The 27,937-nt window shown below is 37.1% G+C and overlaps 2 long non-coding RNA genes across 2 annotated transcripts in view; both read left to right on the forward strand.

Annotated features, from left to right (window-relative positions):
* LOC123327555 overlaps positions 1-27,937 on the forward strand; it is a 1,360,034-nt gene that overhangs the window by 334,827 nt on the left and 997,270 nt on the right. The window lies entirely within an intron of this gene.
* Positions 19,316-23,180, forward strand: LOC123329716. Its single transcript, XR_006545252.2, has 2 exons — positions 19,316-19,454; positions 21,520-23,180. It is a non-coding gene; the product is annotated as an uncharacterized LOC123329716 (long non-coding RNA).

A 27,937-nucleotide genomic window follows, 5' to 3' on the forward strand; every position in this document is an offset into this window, starting at 1 on the left:
GGCATTTAAATGTTTTTAAATTTAGCTTTGTTACAGGTTGCAAATTGTGATCACCCTGGAAACAGTGGTGGTCTATTCCTGAAAATAGAGATCTGAAAAGGGGGGCCAGATTACTGCTCCTCACCTTTCCCCCAAACACACACACACATGCACACGCACACGCACACACACTTCTCACTCTATCTTCACTGAAACATTGTACATGGATCATTCATTCTTCCAAGTCACCCATTCTCTAAAATGGGAATGGGTAAAGATACTTTTGTAAAGTTCATTCATAGCATTATCAAAAGCTAACTTTTATTTCTAGCCTCAAAGTAGAAGGAGGTCTCTGTTGTAGCATCCCAGTGTCCACAGAGATACATTTTGGCAACTCTTGTTGCCTCTTCTCACAGATGGCTCCCAGAAATTATTTGAGTGACACTCATTTTAATGTGGAGAAGGAAATGGCAACCCACTCCAGTGTTCTTGCCTGGAGAATCCCAGGGACAGAGGAGCCTGGTGGGCTGCCGTCTATGGGGTCGCACAGAGTTGGACACGACTGAAGTGACTTAGCAGCAGCAGCAGCAACATTTTAAGGTACATGGTTGGCTAATGGAGCATTATGTCTGAAAAACAATTGAAGATTTTTGTGTTTCTTGATAAACTCCTAATTTGGGTGTTAGATTGCTTATGTCTATTAAGGAGTCACTACTTTAAGTGACATTGCAGCCGTGTGTCTCTATTATTTAAAATCATAACAGAAGAAGTTCTGTTGAAGCAATTAGAAAGCATGATCATAATATAGGTATATTATCATAATGACCTATGCCAGAGAATTTCTCTGATAAAATCCTGTGTTATTATCCTGCTGCTGCTGCTAAGTCGCTTCAGTCATGTCCGACTCTATGCGACCCCATAGACAGCAGCCCACCAGACTCCGCCGTCCCTGGGATTCTCCAGGCAAGAACACTGGAGTGGGTTGCCATTTCCTTCTCCAATGCGTGAAAGTGAAAAGTGAAAAGGAAGTCGCTCAGTCATGTCTGACTCTTAGCGATCCCATGGACTGCAGCCCACCAGGCTCCTCAGCCCATGGGATTTTCCAGGCAAGAGTGCTGGAGTGGGGTCCCATTGCCTTCTCTGTATTATTTTCCTAGGATTACCATAAAATATAATTATAAACTGGGTAGCTTAAAAGAATAGACATTTATTCTTGTACAGTGTTAAAGGCTAGAAATCTAAAATCAAGGTGTCAGCAGGCTCTTTCTGAACATTCCAAGGAAGAATCGTCTTGCCTCTCCCCAGCCCCTGGTAGCTCTAGGCAATCCTTGGCATCTCTGGGCTTGTGGCTGCATCATTCCAATCTCTGTGTCCATCATTCATGGCCTTGTTCCATGTGTGACTTCACAGTACCTTCTTATAAAGACACCAGTCCTTGGATTTAAGGATTTGCCCTAATCCAATATAATTTCTATTTAACTAACTATATCTGCAAAGACTCTATTTCCAGATATGGTCATATTCTGAGGTTCCAGGTGAACATGAATTTGGGGAAGACACTATTCAACTTAGTACATATCCTAAATTCAAAACATATCAAATAAGGCTTGCTTATAACCATTTAGCTGCTCACCAGTTGTGCTGGTGGTGGTTGGTGGTTTAGTTGCTAAGTTGTGTACGATTCTCATGACCCCATAGACTGTAGCCTGCCAGGCTCCTCCATCCATGGGATTTCCCAGGCAAGAATTCTGGAGTGGGTTGACATTTCCTTCTCCAGAGGATATTCCTGACCCAGGGGTCTCTCCTGCATTGCAGGTGGAGTCTTTACTGACTGAGCCACTAGAGAAGCCCACTTGTCAATGGTATTCCTCTGCAAAGGATAGCTGCTAGGGTGTTGAACTTGATAGAGCCCAGTGGAAGACTGCCCCTTTAGAAGGGCTGTGAGAATAAGCTCAGGGTGAACACTTGCAGAAGAATAATGAGGCAGACCCAAAAGGAGAAAGCATCTTGACAAGAAAATTCACTGCATGGCTTATGCTCCATGTGCAAAACAGAGGTGTAAAAGTAACTAAAGTCCCTTTGTACGCTTTTCTACTAATACATAGGGTCGTAGAAGAAACCGCCTCATCACAGATTCCACAGTGAATGTATTGTAGTGCCCACACTCGTTTAGTGTTTTACCCCCTTAAATATTTTTCTCCTTTTATGTTTTTGAAGTTCCATTGGGTACTTAATAACACTTACTGCCTCATATTGAAGCTATTTATAAGGTTTATTTTTCCCTTTTATCCTACTTACTAGTTAGGTGATCTGTAGCAAGTTATTTATAGGTAATAATGATACTTGCTTCATAGGATTCCTATGATAACTTAATGAAATAATCAATAAAATATTATTTTAGTGCTTACTAAAATTATTCCCATGCTTAAAATCACAATGCTTAAATATTAGTAAGCACTAAAAGAATATTACATTCATTTTTAGAAATCTGAGTCACTGTGCATAAAAGACCTATTTGAGAACATGTAAAGTGTTTCTCAATGCCTGATGTTTGTCAGATAGCCAATAAATATGTGAATGAGTTTATGTTCTTTGCTGAGATATTACAGGAACCTGAGGGAAAGAGAATGTTTGTCACTTTTAAAACTTTTGTACTGCTTTAGGCTTAAAAAGCCATCAGTAAATACCTACAAATGCACAAATAAATGGAAATTCAAGCATTGAAAGTGATGGGGAGAATCACTGGGCCATTGTTTATTTCAGCAGCTCTCAAACTTGGACATCATCTGTGTCTCTATCATTTCATACCTGAAACATACGAAATACTCAAGAAATATTTTTTAGAAATTAGTCATTTTATTGAAATTTCCTCAGGTGCTTCTTTCTTGCAGACGAATGTGAAACACTGAAGGAGAACCTGGGGCAAAAGAAAATGTTACACTGAACAAATTTTATATGTTATACTCATTGACCCTGAAGCTCTAGAGACATTAATTTAAGTCACTTTCCAAGGTTATATAGCAAATGATGGTTTCTCATATCATTTAATCTTTCACAAAAAGTATGCTACTATTTAAAGGCCATGGTTCCTTTTCCTGTGCGTATATGTGTGTGTGTTTTTAAGCAAATCTTAACTTTTCACACTGCTATTCTGGAACATGCTAATATTTTTCCTTAAAGAAGTTATGTTCATTTATTTACTCCTTCAGTTAATAATTGTAAGTAGCTGCTATGTGCCAGGTACTTTGCTGGGAACACAGTGATGATAAAGACTAACTTGATCCTTGACCAGATGGTGCTATGGTGTGTGGGTGAGGGATATTCTTCAGACAGATAATTACCCAGATTGCTATATAGTTTTTACAGAAATAAGTGCTCTGATAGAAAGCCAGGCAAGTCCTGGGATATGTAAGAGAAGACTTAACCTAATTTGGAGGGGAGATGATCAAGTAAACTTTTCCCAAGGATTTGACAATTATTTTGATATGTGAAATGAGTAGGAGTTAGCCATAGGAGGGAAGGGAGAAATGTGTCCCCAAAAGAGAATTAGCAAATGCAGAGGTCCTGGAGCAGGAAGGGCTTTTAGAATATTCAGGAAACTTAAAGAAGGCCAATGTGATTTAAGCAAAGTCCTCCAGAAAGAAACCTGCAGGAGGTGTGGTTGATGAAAAGCGGGTGAGTCCCAGATTGCACAGGAACTTGTAGACCTTGGGATGCGATAGATTTATGTCTATGCCTCCCATCTTACATGTACTGGGGACTGGAAACATCCCCAGAACATTGCGCCAGGCATTTGAAAGCTGAGGTCTAATTATTTCTCCTAAAAGATTCACCTCTCTGGGTGCTCTGTGAACTCACTAACTCTTTTTTTTTTTTTTTTCATTTGTAACAATAAACTTTATTTTTATTTTATTTTATATTTAAACTTTACATAATTGTATTAGTTTTAACTCTTATATGAATGAGATGAGAGCAAATCAGATTACCTCCAAGCACCAGAACATTTGTTCTGTAGTCAACACATCATCTGCAAACAAAATAATTAACCATAACAATGTCCTCATGCAGTTTGATACATATATCAATTTTCTTAAATGCAAATTTTGGGTAGGCATACTTAGAACAGGATGGAAAATCTCCTTGTTATCTTGGTAAATAATATATTTTGCGCATCCTTAGTACAATTTATTCCTTGGAGAGGTTTCTCTTGTTAACATAACACAGCATATTATAGCTTAAGTATGTTAATTTTTGAGTATGGTCCAAAGGCATAAAATATTCATGTCCAGGGTTAGCACAATCAAAGACGTGCACGACATTGTTCAGTGCTAATTGTGGAAGGCTGGCAAGGCAGACTTCTAATTAGGGGAACCCTGGTAATATGTTTGCTGCAGCCTGTCCGTCTTCTCTCCCCAGCCAGCAGCCTGGGCCACGTGTGAACTCTATCACAGGCAATTATAGACAAGGTAGGATCACCTCGTTTTAAAATTCTCCTTGGCAGCTGCTGCTAGTTCTAGACGAAGGCTGGTTGCAGCTAAACTTGCAGAGTCAGGGCATTGTATCTCTGGGGCGTTTTCTTCCTTCCTTGAGAGCTTTCTCTTGACCCTTGTCTCCCACACTCAGGCACCCAGAGCACATGTGCTATCCCTCGCCTGCCTTTCCCAACCAGTGTATTGCCCCTGCCCGATATGTCAGTGAAATTTAGCTATTTTATATTTTATTTCTTCCAGGTTCTTTTAGGTCCTTGTCACTTGTAAGACTTGTGTCTTGTTTTAGGCTTTAGAAGTCATGAGATAGCCATGAAGTCTTAGAAGTCTTAGAAGCAGCATCAGAGGCTCTAGTTGCGAATCTAGCACCACCCTGGAACTCTTGGAACCCACGCATTTTTTATTTATGAATTAGGGTCCTAAAAATATCAATGGCAAAGCATTTTGTGGGAACTACCTGTAAAGTTATTTTGTAAGCTGAAAAGTTCTGTGTTGAAATTTTTAAATTCTCAGAACCCTGAACCAGCCATTTGAAGGCTGAGGTCTAATTGTCTCCTCTAAATCAGCAGTCCCCAACCTTTTTGTCACGAAGGACTGATTTCATGGAAAGCATTTTTTCCATGGGTGGGGTGAGAGGATGGTTTGTGCATTACGTGCATTAAGTGCATTACGTAAGTGCCTTACGTTCGTTGTGCATTTTCTCTCTAATCTAATGCTGTTCCTGATCTGACAGGAGGTATCAGTCTGCAGCTGTAGGGACCCCTACCCTAAATGATTCATCACTCTTGCCTGAGTGTTTGTGAGTATGGATTAAACCAGTCTTTACTGGTAAAATAGTTAACAAATAGATAATTCATTCATGTATTATATGTATTGGTCTTTCTGAAATAGTTACCAAAATACCATTGCTTCAGAATCACCTAGGTGCTGGATGAGATAAGAATTTGGATCTTACTAAATGTAAATTTCTAAGGGTTAGGCCTGATAAGCTGAATTTTAACAGATACTTTGTTAAGATACTTTATATCTAGTGATGTTGCACATTGTCATTGGCGAACTGCTGCCTTTAGGGTTGCTTTTTCAAGCACAGAAGCACTTGTTGACTGACCTTAGAATGGATAGATGTTCTTTAGTATTAGGGGGGTTCTTCAATCGGGACTTGTTGATGTGTTGCCTGGATCTGAGTTTGTGCTAATTCAGTGATGGGGCTTTAAAGGGTGACTAAGGTAGATGATCGGAGAAGGCAATGGCACCCCACTCCAGTACTCTTGCCTGGAAAATCCCATGGATGGAGGAGCCTGGTAGGCTGGTAGTGCATGGGGTCGCAAAGAGTCGGACACGACTGAGTGACTTCCCTTTCACTTTTCACTTTCATGCATTGGAGAAGGAAATGGCAACCCACTCCAGTGTTCTTGCCTGGAGAATCCCAGGGACGCGGGAGCCAGGTGGGCTTCCGTCAATGGGATCACACCGAGTCGGACACGACTGAAGCGACTTAGCAACAGCAGCAGCAAGGCAGATGATACTAAATGTTCTTCTCTTGAGAAGGGTGTTCAGCTTCAGAAATGATAGAAGGGTAAGTACATGCTGAAAGTATGCTATTTCTACAGAACCATAGGTCAATTTCATCATGTTTCAACTTCTTAGAGACAAAGCTTGGAGGAAAGGAAGAAGTCCAGGGCTAGAGGAACAGTTCCCGGAATACCAGGAACTATATAGTATGCTATATGATTCTTCTGTCTGTCGTCTCACCATTACCAATGTATGATTTCTACCACATGGCCCAAGATAATTGCTTGAGCCAGAGCTATCAGTCAGTTTTTTTCCCAGAAAAAAAAAAAAAGGCAATGAAATTTATGTCATAATAACACCTGCTTAAATTGCATTTCACCTCCCTTGATATCACATTACCTAAAACTTATTTATGTGAATTTACTTAGCTGCAAGGGAGGCTGGGAATTATAAACTTTATTACAGTCGCATGCTCTGCTAAAGAAGAAGGGGATGGATCCTGATGGATCATCAGCAATGACTGCCACAGCATCCATGATCCCAGGTGTCTCTGTTATAACAAAGAAAATGTGCCAATTCAAATCACTGGTCTCATCGGATAGTTTATTTTGACAACTTACGTAGAAATAAGTTTGGAAACACAGTCATTGCATCCCAGGTTCAGTCCTAAATTTGGACCCCGGAGATGGGGATGTGGTCAGAGAATCAGAAGATGGTTCAAAATAGAAGGCAGTTTCTAGAGATTCCATAATTCTGAGTGGCAAAATTTATTGCCCCTGGACCATTATGTTTTGTTTTGTTTTTTTAATTTTATTTTATTTTTAAACTTTCATAATTGTATTAGTTTTTCCAAATATCAAAATGAATCCGCCACAGGTATACATGTGTTCCCCACCCTGAACCCTCCTCCCTCCTGATTCCTTTTCTTCCCTAAATTTTGTTTATGTTAAAGTTTGATCATTTACTTTTAGTCTTTGTGACCTTATAACTTAACATTTGTGCTATTTCTCTCTGTGATTCTTTACTATTGTTACACATAGTACTAATAATGATTGATGAAAGTGAAAGAGGAGAGTAAAAAAGTTGGCTTAAAGCTCAACATTCAGAAAACTAAGATCATGGCATCTTGTCCCATCACTTCATGGCAAATAGATGGGGAAACAGGGGAAACAGAAGCAGGCTTAATTTTTTTAGGCTCCAAAATCACTGCAGATGGTGACTGCAGCCATGATATGACCAACCTAAACAGCATATTAAAAAGCAGAGACATTACTTTGCCAACAAAGTTCCATCTAGTCAAGGCTATGGTTTTTCCAGTGGTCATGTATGGATGTGAGTGTTGGACTATAAAGAAAGCTGAGCACTGAAGAATTGATGCTTTTGAACTGTGGTGTTGGAGAAGACTCTTGAGAGTCCCTTGGACTGAAAGGAGATCCAACCAGTCCATCCTAAAGGAAACCAGTCCTGAATATTCATTGGCAGGACTGATGCTGAAGCTGAAACTCCAATGCTTTGGCCACCTGATGAGAAGAACTAGCTCTTTGGAAAAGACACTGATGCTGGGAAAGATTGAAGGCGGAAGGAGAAGGGGATGACAGAGGATGAGATGGTTGGATGGCATCACTGACTCAATGAACGTAAGTTTGGGCAAGTTCCAGGAGTTGGTGATGGACAGGGAGGCCTGGTGTGCTGCAGTCCCTGGGATCACAAAGAATCAGACACGACTGAGTGACTGAACTGAACTGCTAATAATAAACTTATGTTATTGCATAGCATAGTTACAGTATAATGAGAGAGTTCAGTTGTCTCAACTAATTTTTATTAGTGTCCCATTTAGAGAGCTGTGTTTGTTTGTTTGTTTGTTTTTACCATTCCATTCTGTCCATTCCTGAGAAGACTGTAGATTGGGTGAAAGCGTTATGGTCCAAATTACCTGTGAAGAAAGAAGCAGGAGCTTATATTTAAACCTATACTTTCTAAATCGAATTACACATCAAAATTACTTGTTAAGTTAATAGCTAAATATATACTTTAGCCAGATTTGAGAACTGTGATATGGTTATTGATATTTGCAGGACCATTTAAGGCCACTTCCTTCATCAAGAAACTTTTGGTAAGAACCTTCCTCCTGGGTCCTTAGGTGTGGTATGGTTTTTAGTGGCTTAACATCTCCATATGACTGACTGTACCAGTTTCTTGACTTATCTTTCACTGCTGATCACCTGAAATGTCTTGCAATTCCTTGATGTCTTTTTTAGTTCACCTACCATCTTTCTATTTGCCTAATTCAACTCATTCATCAAAACTCTGTTCAAGCATAACCATTTCTTAGAACTCTTCCTTAGAGACGGATTCAGTGACCTCTTCTGCTTTCCTGGTGTATTCTGTGTCATAGTTTTAGCATAGTACTTGCCATATTCTACTGTAATTATTTGCTGCATACACATCTCCTCCCTTTCAATGGCAGGTCATTTAAGTGGTCTTTAAATAGGAACACATTACTATGTATATGTTTATGCACAGAGCCAAATTATCTCACCCTACTGGACATATTATCCTAGATGTCAGGCCAATAACACACATTTTCAATATGTCTTGTCTGGGACTCATTACCCAGCCCTATTACCACCAGCACCACAAATAACCAGAGCTCTTAATCTACCTCCCATTTCTTTAGCATTCATTTGTTCCCTCTAAGTGTCTGGTTAAAAAAACAACAAAACAAACTGGAGTGTTTGGAAGAACTGAATAAATATTTGCCGAATGGATGTGTAAGCAAGTATATTTTTCAAATGCCTAACGAAATCTTAAAGCAGTGTTTAAAGTGCATGTTATACAAGTCTGTAAAAATAAACCTATTTTAATTCACTCTCTACCCCCTTACACTGATATGTTTTATGTCTTTCAGAGAAAATCCAATGCATTGCTATGTTTGATAATAGAATAAGACACTTTTTAAAAAGATGTAAAGGAGAAAGGGATTGTGAGAATGCAACAAATATGTCAGATCATGCACTGCGATTGGGATAGTGATGTATGAAGATCAACCTGACATGCCTCATCCCAGAAAAAATGGTTGATGACTCTGCTGAAATATACCTTTCTTGGCCAAGAAGGAGGTTTAGACCTTCAGCCATTGTAATCGCCAACTATAACTGGGTGTGTGTGTGTGTGTGTGTGTGTGTGTGTGTGTGTGGTGGGGAGAAGTGTGTGTCTGGAAAACTGTCTAGAAAGTTTTAAAAAGGTTTTAAGCAGAGAATCACCTGCCATATTTTGTCCAGAGCAATTAGGGTTATACATGACTAAGTCAACAGTTTCTTGGATATTTCCATTCCGATTTCAGACAGACATCTACATTCATTAAGTACAAAGTAGAAATTAATTTCTGGGCCACCAGGGAAGTCCCTCCGGCAGCCTTCTAAACAGACACTTAAGTCTACTCATTGTTCTTTGAAAATCTCTATTTCAAACACTCACCTCTAAACCCACTGCCACTGATCTAGTTCTGATGCTCCTCATTTCACCAGCCTCCTACCTGATGCTCTATCTGAAATCGCCTCGGTTCTAGTCTTTCTGCCTTCACCTGCCTTTAAAGCGCCTTCCTAAAGTATTGTGCATGCTTGCTTTCAGTCGATCAGTTGTGTCCAACTCCTTGTGTTCCCATGGACTGCAGCCCACCACGCTCCTCTGTCCGTGGAATTTTCCAGGCAAGAATACTGGAGTGGGTTGCCATTTCCCTCTCCAAAAGTATTGCGATGATTATATTATCCACCTGTCTTAAAACACATTATCATACAAGATATTGTCTAGTTTTCTACAGGAGGAAAATCTTCTTATCTGTCAATAAAAACATTTAGCCCCAGGAGCCTGTTTTGCATATCATCATAAAATCTTTATATACTTGAGGAAAAACAACAGATTAGCCTAATGCTACTGTAAAATAGTACAACGTGGACATATACACCAACTGAGAATTTACAGGAAATGAAGCAATTCTCTATAGAACCAAATGCTCTAATGTTGGATTGTTAATTTTAAAGCAAATATTCGTTTATGAAACTGTTGGATGGGTTATTTTCTTTCTCCACAAAATAAAACAAAGAAATAAAGAACCACAGCATTTTGATATACTAGAGTGATTTCTATTGCTTCCATAGAGACTTTGTAAGAAGCTTGGAAAATTCATTCCAGCAGTCTGTACAATAATGTTCAGACCTCAATTTAAAAAAAAAAAAAAAGAAAAGAAAAAGAAAATATAGAGGTTAGTCTGTCTCTGAGGAATAGCATCCTCTGAGTGGAAAAGACAGTGAACAATAAATTGAAATCATGAAATATTAAGCTATAGAAATGGTGAAAACTTGAGACTAGAAAGATACCTCCAGTGTACATGGTGAGCACAGTAATTATGTACTTGGCAGAAGGCGTGAAACTGATGATCAAGTTAAAACAGGCTCTCAGTGAACGTTTTAACAAAAATATTTATTTATTTAGATAATTTTAAAAAGTCATGAACAGAGAAAGGCACAAAGTCTGGAATCCAGACAGTAGGATTCTTCCAGTATTGATGTCTTCAGTTTCAGTTCAGTCGCTCAGTCGTGTCCTCCTCTTTGTGACCCCATGAATCGCAGCACGCCAGGCCTCCCTGTCCATCACTAACCCCCGGAGTTCACTCAGACTCACATCCATCGAGTCAGTGATGCCATCCAGCTATCTCATCCTCTGTTGTCCCCTTCTCCTCCTGCCCCCAATCCCTGCCAGCATCAGAGTCTTTTCCAATGAGTCAACTCTTCACATGAGGTGGCCAAAGTACTGGAGTTTCAGCTTTAGCATCATTCCTTCCAAAGAACACCCAGGACTGATCTTTAGAATGGACTGGTTGGATCTCCTTGCAGTCCAAAGGACTCTCAAGAGTCTTCTCCAACACCACAGTTCAAAAGCATCAATTCTTCGGCACTCAGCTTTCTTCACAGTCCAACTCTCCTATCCACACATGACCACTGGAAAAACCATAGCCTTGACTAGATGGACTTTTATTGGCAAAGTAACGTCTCTGCTTTTCAATATGCTATCTAGATTGGTCATAACTTTCCTTCCAAGGAGTAAGCGTCTTTTAATTTCATGGCTGCAGTCACCATCTGCAGTGATTTTGGAGCCCCCCAAAAATAAAGACTGACACTGTTTCCACTGTTTCCTCATCTATTTGCCATGAAGTGATGGGACCAGATGCCATGATCTTAGTTTTCTGAATGTTGAGCTTTAAGCCAACTTTTTCACTCTCCTAGTTTTGATTAATATATCATGGTTACATACATTTATAACATAAAGGGAAACTGTGAAGGATGATGGGAACAGTCATAAAGGGAAACTGTGAAGGGTGATGGGAACAGTCTATACCATTTTTGCAGTTCATCTGTAAGCCTAAACTTATTTCAAAACAAGAAGTTATAAAGTAAATAAATCTCAAAAAAGCACCTATAGCATCGTCTTCCTTTCTGAGCAACACCTTGAGGCTAACGGTGCATTCTGGCCCTTAGTGCTCCCTATATTTATTCACATTTCCTTATTTTGTTCCTTGAAACATTTAATTAATTACAAAATAATTGGTTACAAAGTTGAGAGAGGAGGAATTTTTTGCTGAATGTGTTTTATTTTTTTAGAGTTAAAAAAAGATTAAGGTGGGGGTACAATAATATCAGTTTCTTACAAGTTCCATGTGATGTCATGCACATTTCTTTTCTAAAGAAAATTGTGTAGGCTTCCAACCTAAGAACATAGCACATTGGAACACAGAATTTCCAGTCAGGTGACCTAGAATGTGTGAATAGGGATATGTCTCATCATTATAACTTTAAAGGGTTGGAAAACCATATAAAACTGTTTATTCTAGTGGTTTCTAAAGGCTGGTCTAAGTACAATGAATCTGACAAAGATTCATTGGCCAGCAGAGACATTATCTTCCTGATCAGATGTTTACTTTTTATTTGATCAGTTTTCCTTCTAAATATCCTTTCAAATTTCTTTCCTATTATTCTATTGTTTACTTAATAACTTCTTAATTTTTAGGATGAAAAAAGTTTTCTTTCCTGATGTATGCTAGACTATAAATGTCCTTCTTAATAGTGTTTGTGGCATCCCACAGATTTCAATGTATGTTTTATTAATCATTAGGCCCTAAACGTTCTCATTATTATTCTTTTTATCTTCTCCTTGACCAGAGAATGGTTTATCCAAGTATTTCTGAAATTCCAAGCATTTTTCTAGTTAGTTATTTCTATTTATTAGTGTAATTGTACTGTGCAGAGAAATCTTTGTAGTCTGTATTATACCAAGCTTTCAAAATGTATTGAGACTTATTTTGTGGCTCAGTAGGTTGGCAAATACGGTATGCATATATACATTTTTGAAAAGAATGTGTACTCTACAGTTACTAGATGCAGAATTTATAGAATCCATTGTAGCAGGTGTGTTTATCATGTTCTTTAAATTTGATTGCATTTTTTTAAACCAGTTTTATCTTTCAGTTAATGAGAGGGATAAGAGAATGTCCAAACTGACAGCAAATTTGATTATTTCCCTTTTTAGTTCTCTGAGAGTTTTTGTGTATAATTCATATATATTATTTTATGTATATGAATATGTATATGTATATATATATACTTGTGTATGTATATGTATGTGATTAGATTCATATAAGTTTTTAATTTTATATCTTCTTGGATATTTATATATCAACTTTTTCTTAGTTCTGCTGATGCTCTTTACCTTAAAATCTGTTTTGATTGGTTATAACAACTATAGAAGTTTGTTTTTGATATTAAAATACATATTAGTCAGTTTAATTATAATACTAATAGATAAAAACTAGAATTTTATATAATATGGCTACAGGTTTTTCAGTCAACCAACAATGAAATCATTCAAGAGACATCATGTGTCACCTGAACACTTAGTATATGTGTAGAATATACACGTTTATCACATCATTATTAAATTAAGACACCATGGAAGATTAGCATACATGAGATTTTCTTGGTAAAATGTCTTCCCACTTGGGATGAGAAATAATAAACTTGTTATGTTTCAGCTATAAGAATTCTAACAAGATTTACTTTTTTTTCTTGTCAATTGTCACTATATTTTTCTTGTCAATTGTCTATTTTATAATTTGTTCTATTATTAAGCTTATGTGTATGTATTTTACTATTGTGCAAGGTATTAAGTAAGTTAGATGAGAAAAGTTTTGATATCCTTGGCGGCTCAGTGGTCAAGAATCTGCCAGCCAATGCAGAAGATGCGGGTTCAATCCCTGGGCCAGGAAGATCCTTGGAGAAGGAAATGGCAACCCACTCCAGCTGTTGCCTGGAAAATTCCGTGGACAGAGGAGTCTGGTGGCTATAATCCATGGGGTCACAAAAGAGTTGGACACTACTTAGCGACTAAACAACAATACATGAATGAATGAAGCAGATAAAAGTACATTGAAATCAAAGAGACTAGCCAACCTTAGTGGGCTTCCCTGGTGGTTCAGATAGTAAAGAAACTGCCTGCATGTGGGAGACCTGAGTTCAATTCCTGGGTTGGGGAGATCCCCGGAGAAAGGAATGGCCAAACTTCTAATATGCTTAAGTGGGTCTTATTCTGAAAAATATTAAAAGTAGACAACCAGTTGGCAGTTTAAGGAAACAGAAACAACTTTTTTGTGTTGCATCAAAACAAAGATTTTGACTGTGTGGCTTTGTACTGCATGATTGACTCCAGACCTGTGATGGGAGGAATATGAGTTATCAACTGAAAGTGGTGTTTACATCTGGACATGAAATAAGTGCCCTAGGTAGAATTTTTTTCATTCTTATATTTTACCATATCTGTCATCTAGCTGAGTTCATTTCATCTCTCCCTTTTTTTATATAGTCAAGTTTGAATTTGAAATAATTTTTGTATAATCAGGTACAATTTATCAAAACTGAATTGAGAAAAAATTACAGTATTATTTCCCAAAATAGCATCAATCTATTTTTGTAAACCTCTTCGTACTATTAAATTTTGCCCTGAAAAGCCTCTTTAAAAAAAAAAAAAGAAAAAAAGAAAAATATTTACTACCTCCTAATGAAACACTCATAGACAAGTTAGTATACTTTAGTACTATTTTAAATGTTTCAAAGCATGTATCACAGTGTCTTCATGGTTATGTCACAAAATATATGTTTTTCTTACGGCCAAACAAAACTTAAGTTTAGAGATAAACCTTTATAGGTCTTTCAGTTCCAATAATGCATGTAAATGTTGCCAACACAAAGGACTAAAGGCTATAATGAGTAAATAAAGCCTAAATCCTAGAGCAAAGTCAAAAAGTGCAAAACCTGACCTACTTTCTACTTACCTCCAATCATATCACAATTTTTTTAAAAAATATTTACCTGGCATCTTCTTTTCATCTTTTCCCTTTAACATGTCTGTTTTCTTATATTTTAAGTGTGTTTCTTGTAAACAGCAGAATTGGGTTTTTCCTTCCTAGTCTAGCTGCCTTTTATCTGGATACTGAGTCAAATTACATTTGTTACAATTTCTTAAACATCTGGATTTATTTCTGCCATCAGATTCCATACCCTCCATTTGTCATGTTTTGTGAATGTAATTTTCTGTTTTTTCCCTCCTTTGTATTTTTCAGCTGTTTTATTTTGTTCCGCGTTGATTTTCTGTTGTTATCATTCCGTATTTTCATATCTGTGGGGTTTGATTGTGTTATTCATTTTTTAAATGATCACTTTATGAATTTTAAATTGTGTGCATATCAACTGTGAAGCATTGTAATATCTTTACTATCCACCTAAACATTAAAAGACCTTATAGTATTTTAACTCAGACCAACCCATTATGATAGCTATAGCCATGTATTTTAGTTTTATCATTATTTTTTATGAGTCCACAATTCACATATTTGTTTTATATGGTTACAGTTTATTAGTTTTACTTACATATAAACAAAGTCATTTGCTTTTTTATTTCTTCATTGAAATCTCTGATTTTTCATATAACCTCACTTCCTTTCCACCTGAAGTTCATGGTTGATGAATTGATTGATTCAAAAATATTATTGAATGCTTATTACATCTCCCCAAATATAGCTATTATAATTGTAGTATCTGAAAAATATAGATAAAAATCTCTGTCCATTCTTTAGAAATTTTTTTAATGATGATTAATCTCTTTGTGGCATGACACATACAGTCAGTCCCCTATATAGGACCTTCAAGTTGTGAGCTTTCAAAGACATGAGTGTGCACGCCGACAGTGTCAGGCCTGAGTGAAAGTGCAGCTTGCCCTCCATCTACTGTTGCTGATGATTCTGCAGCTCTGCCATCTCCCACCTCCTCTTCCACATCCAGTCAGTAACTCTTCTTGCTTGTTCACTTGATGCCTGCCCCTAAATGCCCGGAGAAGGCAATGGCACCCCACTCCAGTACTCTTTCCTGGAAAATCCCATGGACAGAGGAGCCTGGTAGGCTGCAGTCCATGGGATTGCTAAGAGTCAGACACAACTGAGCGACTTCCCTTTCACTTTTCACTTTCATGCATTGGAGAAGAAAATGGCAACCCACTCCAGTGTTCTTGCCTGGAGAATCCCAGGGATGGGGGAGCCTGGTGGGCTGCCGTCTATGGGGTCACACAGAGTCGGACAGGACTGAAGTGACTTAGCAGCAGCAGCCCCTATATGCCAGCTGTTGTACTGTACTATTGCACTTTCCAAGGCACTGCACTGTATGATTAGAAATGTTTGCTTTATTTTTTGTGCTTTTTTTAAAAGATCTATTATTAGTATGAAAAGTATTGTCGCCCTATTACGGTACAATATTATATAGCTGATTGTGTTAGTTGGGTACCTTGGCTAACTTTGATGGACTTGTGAACGAATTGAACCTATGAACACATGCTTGGAATGGAACTCAGTCGTATGTAAGGGACATCTGCATTATTGTCTAAAGACTTTTTGTCACTCTTATTTTTAAAATATATATTTGTGGGGTTTGCAATCCTAGCTTCTCTTTGGTTTCCTTTCAGCCTATTATTGAAAGTATCACTGCATGGTTCTATAGTTTTGATAGTTTTTGAGAAGTTAGCTGTTCATATCATTATTATTTTTTTAAGGTACTCTCTGTCCTTAATAATTTGCAGTTTTTCTATAATGTGTTTATCTTTTCTCATTGAAAATTTTTAGATGTTCTGTGGATGATTGCTTTTTATTAAAAATTTTAGTTATTTAAAAATTTCCAGTGATTGCCTATTTAATATCATATTTACCCCATATTAGATCTTTCATATTTAACAACTTTTCTATTCTGTACTTTTTATGGAATATACCTTTACACTTTTCATTTTTGCTACTTCTTTCATTTAGTATGTAAATTCAGCAGTACTGTTTGTGTGTGTGTGTGTGTGTGTGTATAGAGAGAGATTATTTTAGAAGATTCTTTACCACTGCACCCCCTGGGAAGCCTCTTTTAAGCATGCATCGGGGTAAAGAGCCTGTCTGTCAATGCAGGAGACATAAGAGACACAGGTTTGATCCCTGGGTCAGGAAGATTCCCTGGAGGAGGAAGTGGGAACCCATTCCAGTATTCTTACCTGGAGAATCCCAGGTACAGAGAAGCCTGGTGGGACTTCTCTTCCATAGGGTTGCACAGAGTCAAGACATGACTGAAGTGATTTAGCATGCATATATATGTGGTGATGTAATAGGAAGTGGGTCCTTTGGAATGTTACTAGGTCATGAGTGTGCAGCCCTCATGAATGGGATTAGAGCCTTTATGATAGAGACTCAAGCGAGCTCACAATCCCCTCTACCATGTGAGGACATGGTGACAAATTGTGGGCTATAAATCAGCAAGAGAGCCTTCACCGGAATGCAGTTGTGTTGGTGTCTTGATTTCAGACTTTCCAGCCTCCCTATGAGAAATAAATTTGTTTTCTATAAGGTTCCCAGTCTGTAGTATTTTATTACAGCAGCCAAAATGGCCCAAGACACTCCTCTTGAGGCTGTGAATCTGAGGCTTAAATTAAATGGAGTTGGCACATTTCCTCCAAATATAACCCAATTTAAGTGTTTTATTTTTTATGTATTGGTTCTTACATTTAGCCTTTGTCCTGTTTACCTTTCTGCCAGTTTATGGATGCATTTTAATAGTTATCTTTTATAATTTACCAAGTTCTTATAGGTGTTAATGTCCCCTTGTGTATTTAAGATACTTATCCAAGTAAAGGATTAAAGATATGGAAGAATTTTCCCAGCTTTCCTGTAAGTTTCAGCATCCTTCACTCTCTCAAGCCACTGAATCTGTTTTATGTGCAGCTATATCTCCGACTGAAGAAAAGTTTCTATTAATACATGTCATGTTTTTCTGCCAGTATGAGAAAGAATATCAAATGAGACATAGATGAGGGTGAATTTTCCTTGTAAGTAATCAATAAACAAAACAAACAAATTTGCACTCCAATGAAATTGATTCATCCTTCTCAGGTAGCTGAACTGTGCAATTTTCCTCTCTTTTAATTACTAAAAGATGTCAACTTATGATACAAAGTATCTAGTATGTTTTAGGAAATGGGACACTATTAAAAAGGCTTTCTCCATTCACAAGGATCCAATATAAATACAGGTTTAATTTTTCAGTTGTTTACCTCAACACTGTGCTTCCTCAACCCTGAATTACCCCTTGTCAACCCTGCCCTTCAGTTAACATCTGTCATTAAAAGTTCTTAAAGCACAACAGTCTTTTCTTACCTTTTGTGTAAGTATCATTCAAGAGCAATAGTTGTGTGTGTGTGTGTGTGTGTGTGTGTGTGTATCTCCGGATGAACCTTAGAGCATTGTGGGATCACTGGGTTTTATCTTGCATTTCTCTATTGGAAGGAAGGAAACCCAGCTGGTTTTAGGCAGGACGACTAAAGAGAAAACTAAATTTCATATTGAGAACAATTAGGAGGACATAGATATTATTTAACTATTTCGGTGAGTATTTAAATTCCTTCTCCACATTTATTATGCCTTTTGAATTCTTCATTTATTAAACTTATTTTTTTATCTCTGCTTGTATGTACCCAGGTCAGGGACTCTGAGGCAGGAACATGAGGAAACAATTCCAGAAGAAAGTGACTATGTACCTTAAAGATTTTTGAGATAAGCTTGAACATCAAAAGCTGTGAACAATGACTTCAAGTGGACTTAAGTCCAATGAAAGGATCTTTAACCACTCTTGAATAATGTAGCTATTTTATTTAACTTTATTCTGTATTATTTATGCAAAATGCTTATCTTATGCCCAGTGTTGGGCTTCCCAGGTGGCACAGTGGTGAGAATCTGCCTGCCAATGCAGGAGACTTGGGTTGGATCCCTGGGTCAGGAAGGTCACCTGGAGAAGGAAATGACAACCTACTTCAGTATCCTCCCCTGGGAAATCCCATGGACAGAAGAGCCTGGCAGGCTATACAGTTCATGGGGTCGCAAAAGAGTAGGACATGACTTAGAGACTAAACATGTTCAATGTTAATTTCTGAGGAAATCGAAAGCAATCAATCCTCTTCAACTGCTAACTTCCTGCTAACCACCAGTACCACCGGCCATTATCATGTTGGCTTAAGAAATGTGTGTCTCTGAATTTTATTTCTACATGTCTGTGATTGTACTAACAGTACATGGGAATTCAGAACTCGACAGGAAGGATTGGTAACCATGGAGATGGGAGGGTACTTTCTGCAGTAACTCCACTGTACAAAATAATTTATGCAGGAATGTAAAATCACAGATGTTTTGAACCATATGCAGGCTATATTTAACTACAGTGCAAGTGACAAGTTACTTGGGAGTTACTAATCCAAAAGAGGTGAGCCCAGTCAGATAATAATTCTTTCTTTTCTTCACTGTTGTAGAAAGTCCTAGGAACAAGGTCCCACAGCGATGGGGAATAAAGTTTGAGTGTATGAGTTAATGTGTGTGTATGCGTGTACAAGACGCTGGGGTATACAGAAGGAAATGTACAGAGAGGGATGTGCTGGAAAAATCATAAAAGTAATATGAGGAAAAAATAAACTTCCTCTTAACCTTCTTTCTCATTTTGTCTCTATTCATAACAGTCTTGATGTACAGAAATATTGACTTTTAGGCATATCACTGATTTTTTTTTTAACTTAGGAAAATAAAGATTTCTAATTTAATTTTTAAGCTAGAAATTAGTGTCTTGGTTACTGGGAATAGCTCTTTAGGCTAGTTGTGTTTATGACTCAATGAACTCATTTATCTTCATAATAATCATTGAAAAGGTTAAATTGTATTTGGCGTAATTTGAAATCCAAGGAAATGTTTAACCCATGTTTGAAATATTTGTATCTAAAATGTCTGTTCTTTTTGGTCTGAGGTATTCATTACCCCGAAACTTGCACTTCTTATCCGACATGCACTTTTACCAGAGTTGGCTCCACAAGGTAGGTAATCTTAAGAAATGAACAGCTCTGTCATTCTGCTCTTCACCTGTAAAAAATAAATGCTGCTTTTAGGATAGGTTTTCTAAAAGAGAGGCTCTTAGAAATCACAAAATTAATGCAGCACTTGTGGAATGGAGCTATTTTCAGTACCACTAGCCTTTTAGTCTGCAGAGGCCAAAGAAAGGAATGTGAAATGGAAAGAAAGCAATTTACATTGTTTTCTCATTCTTCTCATTCCTTGGGGCACTTTGGGTCCAGGCTTGCCTCTTTCTTCATTTCCCTGGTTCTTTATTTCTTAGTAGAATGTGGCATCTGCCTCTTTTAGATTAAAGTCTTCTTGGACTTTTGTCCCTTACCCCACCTCTTTGCTTACTGCTTTTTGTATTGAAGCCCAGTTCTCATTTGAATATAAATTGCCTCACTCATAATTAAATATATTTCTGCAGATCCGAGGGAGACTCACCTTAGGCAATTGTTTCTCCCTTCTGGATGCCTTTCTTCTTTTTATGTGCAATTAAACAGAAACAAGCAACGGAACCTACATATTAACGCACCTAACATTCAATGGAAGGGGGATTCCGCCACAGTTCAAGAGGCCAGTTGCCTCTTGGCACATCCAGTTTTGCCTTGGCTATTGGTAAGGGTGCTCTCAAATGAGAAAAAGCTGAAAAGGTGCTATTATGGTAAAGCCACTGAATGGCAGCACAGATAATAGACCTGGACTTTAATAGATGGTGGGTTCCCAGCCGGCCACGCCGAGGCATATGACACCTCAGTGGTCAGACTTGTCAAGAGTTTTCCAGATGGCTCTGACAACTGCCAATCTCAATATTGTGTATTTGGAAGAAAATCACCTAACTTTTGCACTCTGAGTTGAAATTCTGCTTTCTGACACTTATTCCTGGGATTCATTTCAATCTGTCCTCTTGAATGATTCTGTACCATGTGTGTGGGGGTGGCTTTGTATCTTTTATCATCAGTTTGATTGTGGACCTTAGCCTAGTGCTTGGCAGACAGTAATCATTAATGAATATTTGTTGGAAGAATGAAGGGAAGAAGAGGAGGAGAATTTAATGGGTGGTTAATTGAAGAGTAACATCATTTTGCTTATCGTTTTCCTGAAACCTTCATGGCTTATAAATCATGGAGGTAAAGCAAAAACTTCATTTCCTGGGTGGCTACAGATCTTGTATGGGCATATTTTGGACTGTGGCCCTGCCCCAGGCAAATAGGCTATTGAGAGAACAGTTCAGAATTCAGAAAATTGGAGTATTAGATTTAACCCATATACTATTACCAACTAGGAATCCCCCCTTCCATAATATTTTTTCGTTGAAAATTAATTGCTTCTGTTCTTTTATCTCTGTTATCCATTAAGACCAGTGATTTTGTCTGTCAGTCTGTCTGTCTATCTCTCTGGGCTTCCCAGGGGGTGCTAATGGTAAAGAACCTGCCTGACAATGCAGGAGATGTAAAGAGAAGCAGGTTCGATCCTTGGGTTGGGAAGATTCCCTGGAAGAGGGCATGGCAGCACACTCTAGTATTCATGCCTGGAGGATCTCGTGGCCAGAGGAACCTGGTCAGCTACAGTTCATAGAGTTGGAGAAAGTCAGACATGACTCAAGTGGCTTAGCATGCACATCCCTCTAAAAAGCTATCTATATTTATCTATTAGAAAAACATGAAATATGAAAACAGTATAAGAAGAATATTTAAATCACTCATAATCTCATTACTTAAACAAAACTATTTGTATTAATTTATGTGTATTTTTTCTATGTATATGTATGTTTATGTATATTATAGGCACATATTTAGAAAATTTAAAATGTACAATTTGCATTCTTTGCATCGCTAATAATTCTTTACAAATATACATTAGGGTGTAGGGGCTATGCTCTTTTATGGATATAATTTATTTTCCTATTATTGAGAGTTATTAAAATATACCCAGTTTCAAACCATTTTCAAACTATATGATCATTATTCCTGTTGGAGATAAGATAATTATCTCCTGGGAGCCAACGTTTATAGTCCGGTCATTAACTAGAATCTATTTTTGCAGAACTGAGGCTGTGTGTCACGTCTTCGGATTACCTCTCAGCCCTTTGTGTAGACATGTGGGCAGGCTGTAGGGCTGCAAGGCACCACAGACCTGTTATTCTTTCTTCTACAAGAAAGCCTCAATTTGTGCAGAGAAGCAAGGATGGCAAAGTGACATTTTCTTTGCGAATTCACTCCCCTGTGGCCAAAGAGGAGGAACTGAAAGAGAAGTGCAATGAGTGTTTATATTACAATTCTCCAGGGAACGCAGTCCATTTTTAGAGTTTAAAATTTTTATTTGCTTTCTCTACAGAATAAATTTCTTCAGGAGGAGAACACTTCATACAAATAAAATTAATGCTAATCTTCTTATTGTGAGATTTCTGTCAGCTGACATAATCTGGACATTTTCAAATTAATTTTTATTGGAGCTAGTTGCCTCACAATGTTGTGTTAGTCTCTGCTGTTCAGCAAAGTTGAATCAGTCACACATACACACATATCCCCTATTTCTTGAATTCCCTTCCCATTTAGGTCACCACAGAGCGCTGAGTAGACTTGCCTGTGCTACAAAGTAGATTCTCATTAATGTTTTGAATATTGTATTAAAATAAAATGTCAAATTGTAAATGAATTCCTCAATCTGACATACAAAAGAATTTATAGTCTGATCCAAACTTTCCTATTCAACATCATATGTTAAGTGGTCTAGCCAAAGTTTATACTCAATTTCTGAGTCGTCTTGAAATCACGTAGGTCATCTGGAGATATTTTTATTTATTATTCTCTCTGCCTAGGTTGTTTCTTCCTTCTCCAATAATAAATGCGTAAGATACCACAGACGTAGAGGCAAAACTAATTACTCCCTCTCCTCTGTGTCATAGTTATTCATTTCACACTTGTGTAGAATTGTGGTGTATCAGTTTGACTGTCTTCCTGCCGTCCTGATCTGGTGAGGGACTTAACTGTGTCATTCTCATATTTATATCATCAGAGATATACACAAAGCATGTCTCTCAAATGTTTGTTGGATGAATGAATGGATGGATGAAACTGAATATTGGTCATACTGATTCAGCATAAGTGATTCTCCGGATGCTTTGTATTCCTTAGCCTTGTATCTTAGCCTTGACCTGCACTTTTGTGTATTCTCCAGTACAGCATTCTACTTCTAGTCACAATAAGTCAGTGTGAAGGTGATGCTTCTAGCAAATGTATATTTCCTCCATTCCTGAACAGAACCATCACTGGGAATAGGAACTTATGTATATCACCATTGCTGCTTTCCTGTTAGTAATTGGCATTAGGATTTTTCTTATTTTCTTCTATTTAATTATGATAGTTTCCAATATATAGAATAATAGTAGATATAAATACTTGACTCCATCACCTACTAGCACTTTTTGATATTTTGTCCTATTTTCTTCACTAATTGCTTTCCTGGACTATTTTGTGATAAACTACATATATCGAGCTTTTTTATTCCTAAATATTTACATTGAATCTCTCTAAAATGTTCCTATGTATTTATAATAATATTATCCTAAAATAAAAATTAACAGTAATTTCTTAGAATAGTCTAATACCCTGTCCATATTCAGTTCCCTCTAGGTGTCTTCACAATGTATTTTACTGCTGGTTTGTTTGAACTAGAACCCAATAAATGTCCACACATTTCACTTAGTTATGTCCTATCTTTATTTATCTGAGTCTTCATTTTTAAGAACAGTCTTTTTTACTTTTCTCCTATTATATCTGTTGTCTTCCATCTTCTAAGTTTATATAGTTTTTTCTTCTTGATGCCATTTGACTTATTCCTCTCTCCTTCCATGTCTTTTAATGGCCTGTTGGACTTCCCCAATGGCTCAGGATAAAGAATCTCCCTGCAATGCAAGAGATATGGGAGATGCGGGTTTGATTCAATTAGACGTGGATTAGATTTTTTCCATCCCTATTAAATAAATAAATAGAAATTTGAATGGCATCACCGATTCTATGGACATGAGTTTGAGCAAACTCCAGGAGATGGCAAAGGACAGGGAAACCTGGCGTGCTGCAGTTCACGAGGACACAAAGAGTCAGACACAACTTAGCAACTGCGTGACAACAATTAAATAAATATTTTTTATCTTCTCCTGAAAAATATGCATAAAATCAGTAGATCCCTTACATCTGATATAAGATTATACAACATGGGCTCCTAATATCTCATAGTGTGATTATTCTGGTGCATCTAGTGATCCTGGAGATTGCTCAAGTAAAGAGTAACAAAATAGAAGAGAACATGAGATTAAAAATAGCAGCCCCAAACTTAGGTATATAAGCTGCTTAGGAATCCCGTTAATTAAGAAGAGCCATACAGATGGTTCAGAACATTTCAACTCCAAAGTCTAGAGGCTCAAGGAAGTCAGCAAGATCATGTATATAAACAAGGGATCCAGATGATGCTATTAACATTTTGCCTTAACTACTTCAGATGTAAAATGCTGGAGTTTAAGATTGAACTACAGGCAAAAATAAAAATAAAATCAGGAGGCTTCCCTTGTGGCTTAGCAGGTAAAGAATGCGCCTGCAGTGTGGGAGACATGGGTTTGATCCCTGGGTTGGGAAGATCCCCTGGAGAAGAGAACAGCTACCCACTCCAGTATTCTGGCCTGGAGAATTCCATGGACTGTATAGTCCATGGGGTCACAAAGACTTGGACATGACTGAGCAACTTTCACTTTCACAGGCAAAAAGAAGTTAATGCCATGTTATTGAATATGGCTTCTAACTGACATAGTGAGCAAAATATTGATGTAAGTATTAAGACATACACGTGTTCATTTTTAAATTATTTTTAAACTAATAGATATATAGTTAGTTTAGTATTATGCAACACTCAAAGACAGTGTTTTACTGAATATTGGGCAATAGTATAATAAAGGAACATCAAGTAGAAATATGTTTACACACTTAATGAAGTACTGACCTTTTATTTGTTTGAACTGAGCTCCTAATCCACAATCCTAATAAACGCCTGCTACTGCTTGTAGATTTTTCAATGATCTTATAAGTGTGTTGTCCTGAGTTTTGTAAAAGAAGTTTTTGCTGTTCAGTTGCTAAGGCATGCCTGACTCTTTGAGATCCCATGGACTGCAGCATGCCAGGCCTCCCTGTCGCTCACCATCCCCTGGAGTTTGCCCAAGTTCATATCCATTGCACTGGTGATGCCATCCAGCCATCTCATCCTCTGTTGCTCCCTAGACTCAATATTTTTATATTTCTACATTTTGGAATCTCACCCAGTGAAAAGATTATGGGCATGTAGATCCCTGGATTCAAGTCATAGAATGCAACCTGACAAGAAATATTCTGATAATATTATTTTAATATAGCTATGTAGATACAACCCTATAAAAATGCAAAATATGTTTTATAACTAATAATGTGAAGCACAGAAAACACCCTTTCTATATCCTTAATGTTCATCAAAATTATGAAGGATATCAATTTTCTAAATTAAAGATTTCTTAATAATTTATTTAATATTTCATTAAAATGCACATTTTGATGTATATATAAATATATTTTAAGAAATACATAGGTATGTGTACATACAATAAAATTATATATTTTTAAAAATTATGAATCCAAAGAAATTTTAATAAAGATATCTGTGCTACTAAAATTGCTGAAAAATTGGTGAAATATTTAATTGGGGATTCACTGCTTAATGTGGATCGCAGCCCAAGAGATTATATTATGGTCCAAATAGACTTCAATCACTCCAAATGTCTTATATCTATCTCCCACACAATATGGTTGGTGAAAAGAACTTAATAAGCTTTCAAAATATTTGTTAAATGGATAATGAGTTAGCATAATCATAACTCTGTAAAAGGAATTTTTCCTCTAGATTTTTTAAAATTTAAAAAACGGAATAAGCTGTATTAATAAGTAGCTCAATCTGTTTAATGATTAAACTAATTTGAGATATATGCCATTAAGTTACAGTTAGTTTTTTAGAGAGTGAAAAATTTACTTAGGGTGATTTGTGATTCTCTCTGGAATATGTTAGATATAAATATATTTGATTTGTAAATGTGCAAGTCTAGGACTTCTTCTTAGGTGCCCTCTTGCCAATAAACATCACTTACTTTTCACTCCTCATATTCTCCAACCCTATACCAGCCCAAATTTACCCTAGCAAAGGATGTGCCTATTGGAATGGGCACCAGAGATGGGGTTACACTCAGAAATGAGTAAGAATAATGTTTTTCTAACTTCATAGTGATTTTCTTATGAACTTAAAAGTTTAATAGTGTGTAGTTTGGGTAATGTTAAAAGACCTAGTTGTAAAAATTAGCCTTGTCAAACAGGATACACTAAACAATCCTGTTTCTGAAATAGCCTGCTGAATTAAGATGCCTGATCCAAAATGCACATATTAGCAGTATATGCCATGGAATATGTTATGAATCTCACTAACTTTTAGTTTTTTCGTAGTTCACTGGATAAAATTACACTCAAATAACAGTTGTCTCAGACGTTTGTGGTGGGGATTAAATAACACAATCTTTATAGCAAGAGCTCAATACCTTATTCTTCTCTTCATTACTGGCTCCCTCTCCTTTTGCACAAACCAAATATAGCACTTCCAACCTGTCCTAATTACGTGTGCAAACTCTTGTCAGTTTCTGTTTTCTTGGAAATCAGTGTGGCAGGAGCTAACTACATCTGTCTTGTTAACTGCATCTACAAAGACCAGGAAGGTCTTTGAAAGGGCTTGAGTGTACAGGAGCTCAGCAAAGTTCTGGTATATTCTTGGTGTATTTTTTTCTCTTAAGTGTTTAGCTGTTTATGCTTTATCAGTTAAGAAAAATCTCTTTGAAGAGGATTCAGTTTCAGTACTCTGTAATGACAGGAATTATCCTCATTTGACAATCTGATGATTTGGAAGGCAGAGGGTAGTATGTTTTTTTTGTTTGTTTGTTTGTTTGTTTTCCTTTTGGTTTGGTTGTCTTCTCAATTAACTTCAAGATTAGAGATTAGTATCACACAGTTGAGATGTAAGGTAGATTTCCACATATCAGAAGCCTGGATTTTGAGCCCAACATACAAAACCTGCCTTTTACTCACTCTATTTTTCAACAGAATCAATAACCTGGCTTCTCTATATCTTTAGACATTGGAATCTGGCTTCACAATATAAGGAAAATCAGAATCCTGGTATTTGAAGGTTTTGGTAAGTTTTATTTTGTGCACACATTTATCTTCCTGTAGGTCTAAGAAGGAGTTTCCAAAATAGCATAGCGGCTAAATCAAATGTAATAAATTGTTTTGGACGTTTTATCAGCAACCATTCCCAAGAGTGATTGTTAATATGACATGATCCCTGCCCAGATTTCAGGGCTTGAAATAAGATGATGGTGGCAGGTAAGATAAATTTGATGTATCAAAGACGCTCAGAACCTTTTGAGAAACTATATATAGTGGAAATAGATTTTATTTTTAATTTTATTTATTTATTTTTTAGCCAGCAGGGAAATACTCATCTTTCTTAGCAAGGCAAGTTCCATCAGGGTCAGGAACAAGCACAAATATTTTAGTAAATGAGCAGTAAAACTGACATTCTCTTCTCTATCTAATAGAAGCTAATAGAGAGAGGGATAGGAGCAGGCAAAATGCCTAAAGAAAATTTGTTCTTACCTGTTATAATTTAAATAATATGGAGTTTCCACATGTAGAGTTATCTACAGTCTTACTAAAATTATACCTGATGAAGTTTTTTTTTTTTTTTTTTTTAAGTAGAAGGTATTCTTTTTTTAAAAAAATAAAAATTTATTTTCGGCCGCGCTGGGTCTTCACCTCTGCACTCGGGCTTTCTCTCGCTGTAGCGAGCAGAGTTACTCTCTAGTTGCACGGGCTTCTCATTGCAGCGGTTTCTCTTGTTGTGGAGCACTGGCCCAAGGGCCCAAGGGCTTCAGGAGTTGCGGTTCATGGACTATAGAGCACAGGCTCTGAAGTTGAAGCGCATGGACTTAGTTGCTCTGAGGCACGTGGGAGCTTCTCAGATCAGGGATGTACCTGAGTCCCCTACCTTGGCAAGTAGATTCTTAACCACTGGACAACCAGAGAAGTCTCCAGATGAACTTTTTATATGCTCATTCAAAGAAATGTTTCTTTTTTTTAAATATGTGTAGTAAATCTATAGAAATGATTTTCCTTATTAAAGACTTGTATTGAAAACTGACTGGGGAAAAAAATCTATTTGCTGAATAATTCAACAATGTGTTTTCTATATGTTTGCATCTCTATTGAGAGATGAAATCACATCCACTCTCACCTAACATATTGCAAGAGCCTCCTAGTTAGTACTCTTTGTACCTCGCTTTGCTCTGTTTATAAATCCATTCTTTATAATGTTTGAGGCATAGACTGTCAAAAATGCAAATGGA

Source organism: Bubalus bubalis, chromosome 16 (assembly GCF_019923935.1).
Source record: "Bubalus bubalis isolate 160015118507 breed Murrah chromosome 16, NDDB_SH_1, whole genome shotgun sequence".
NCBI classification, from domain to species: domain Eukaryota; kingdom Metazoa; phylum Chordata; class Mammalia; order Artiodactyla; family Bovidae; genus Bubalus; species Bubalus bubalis.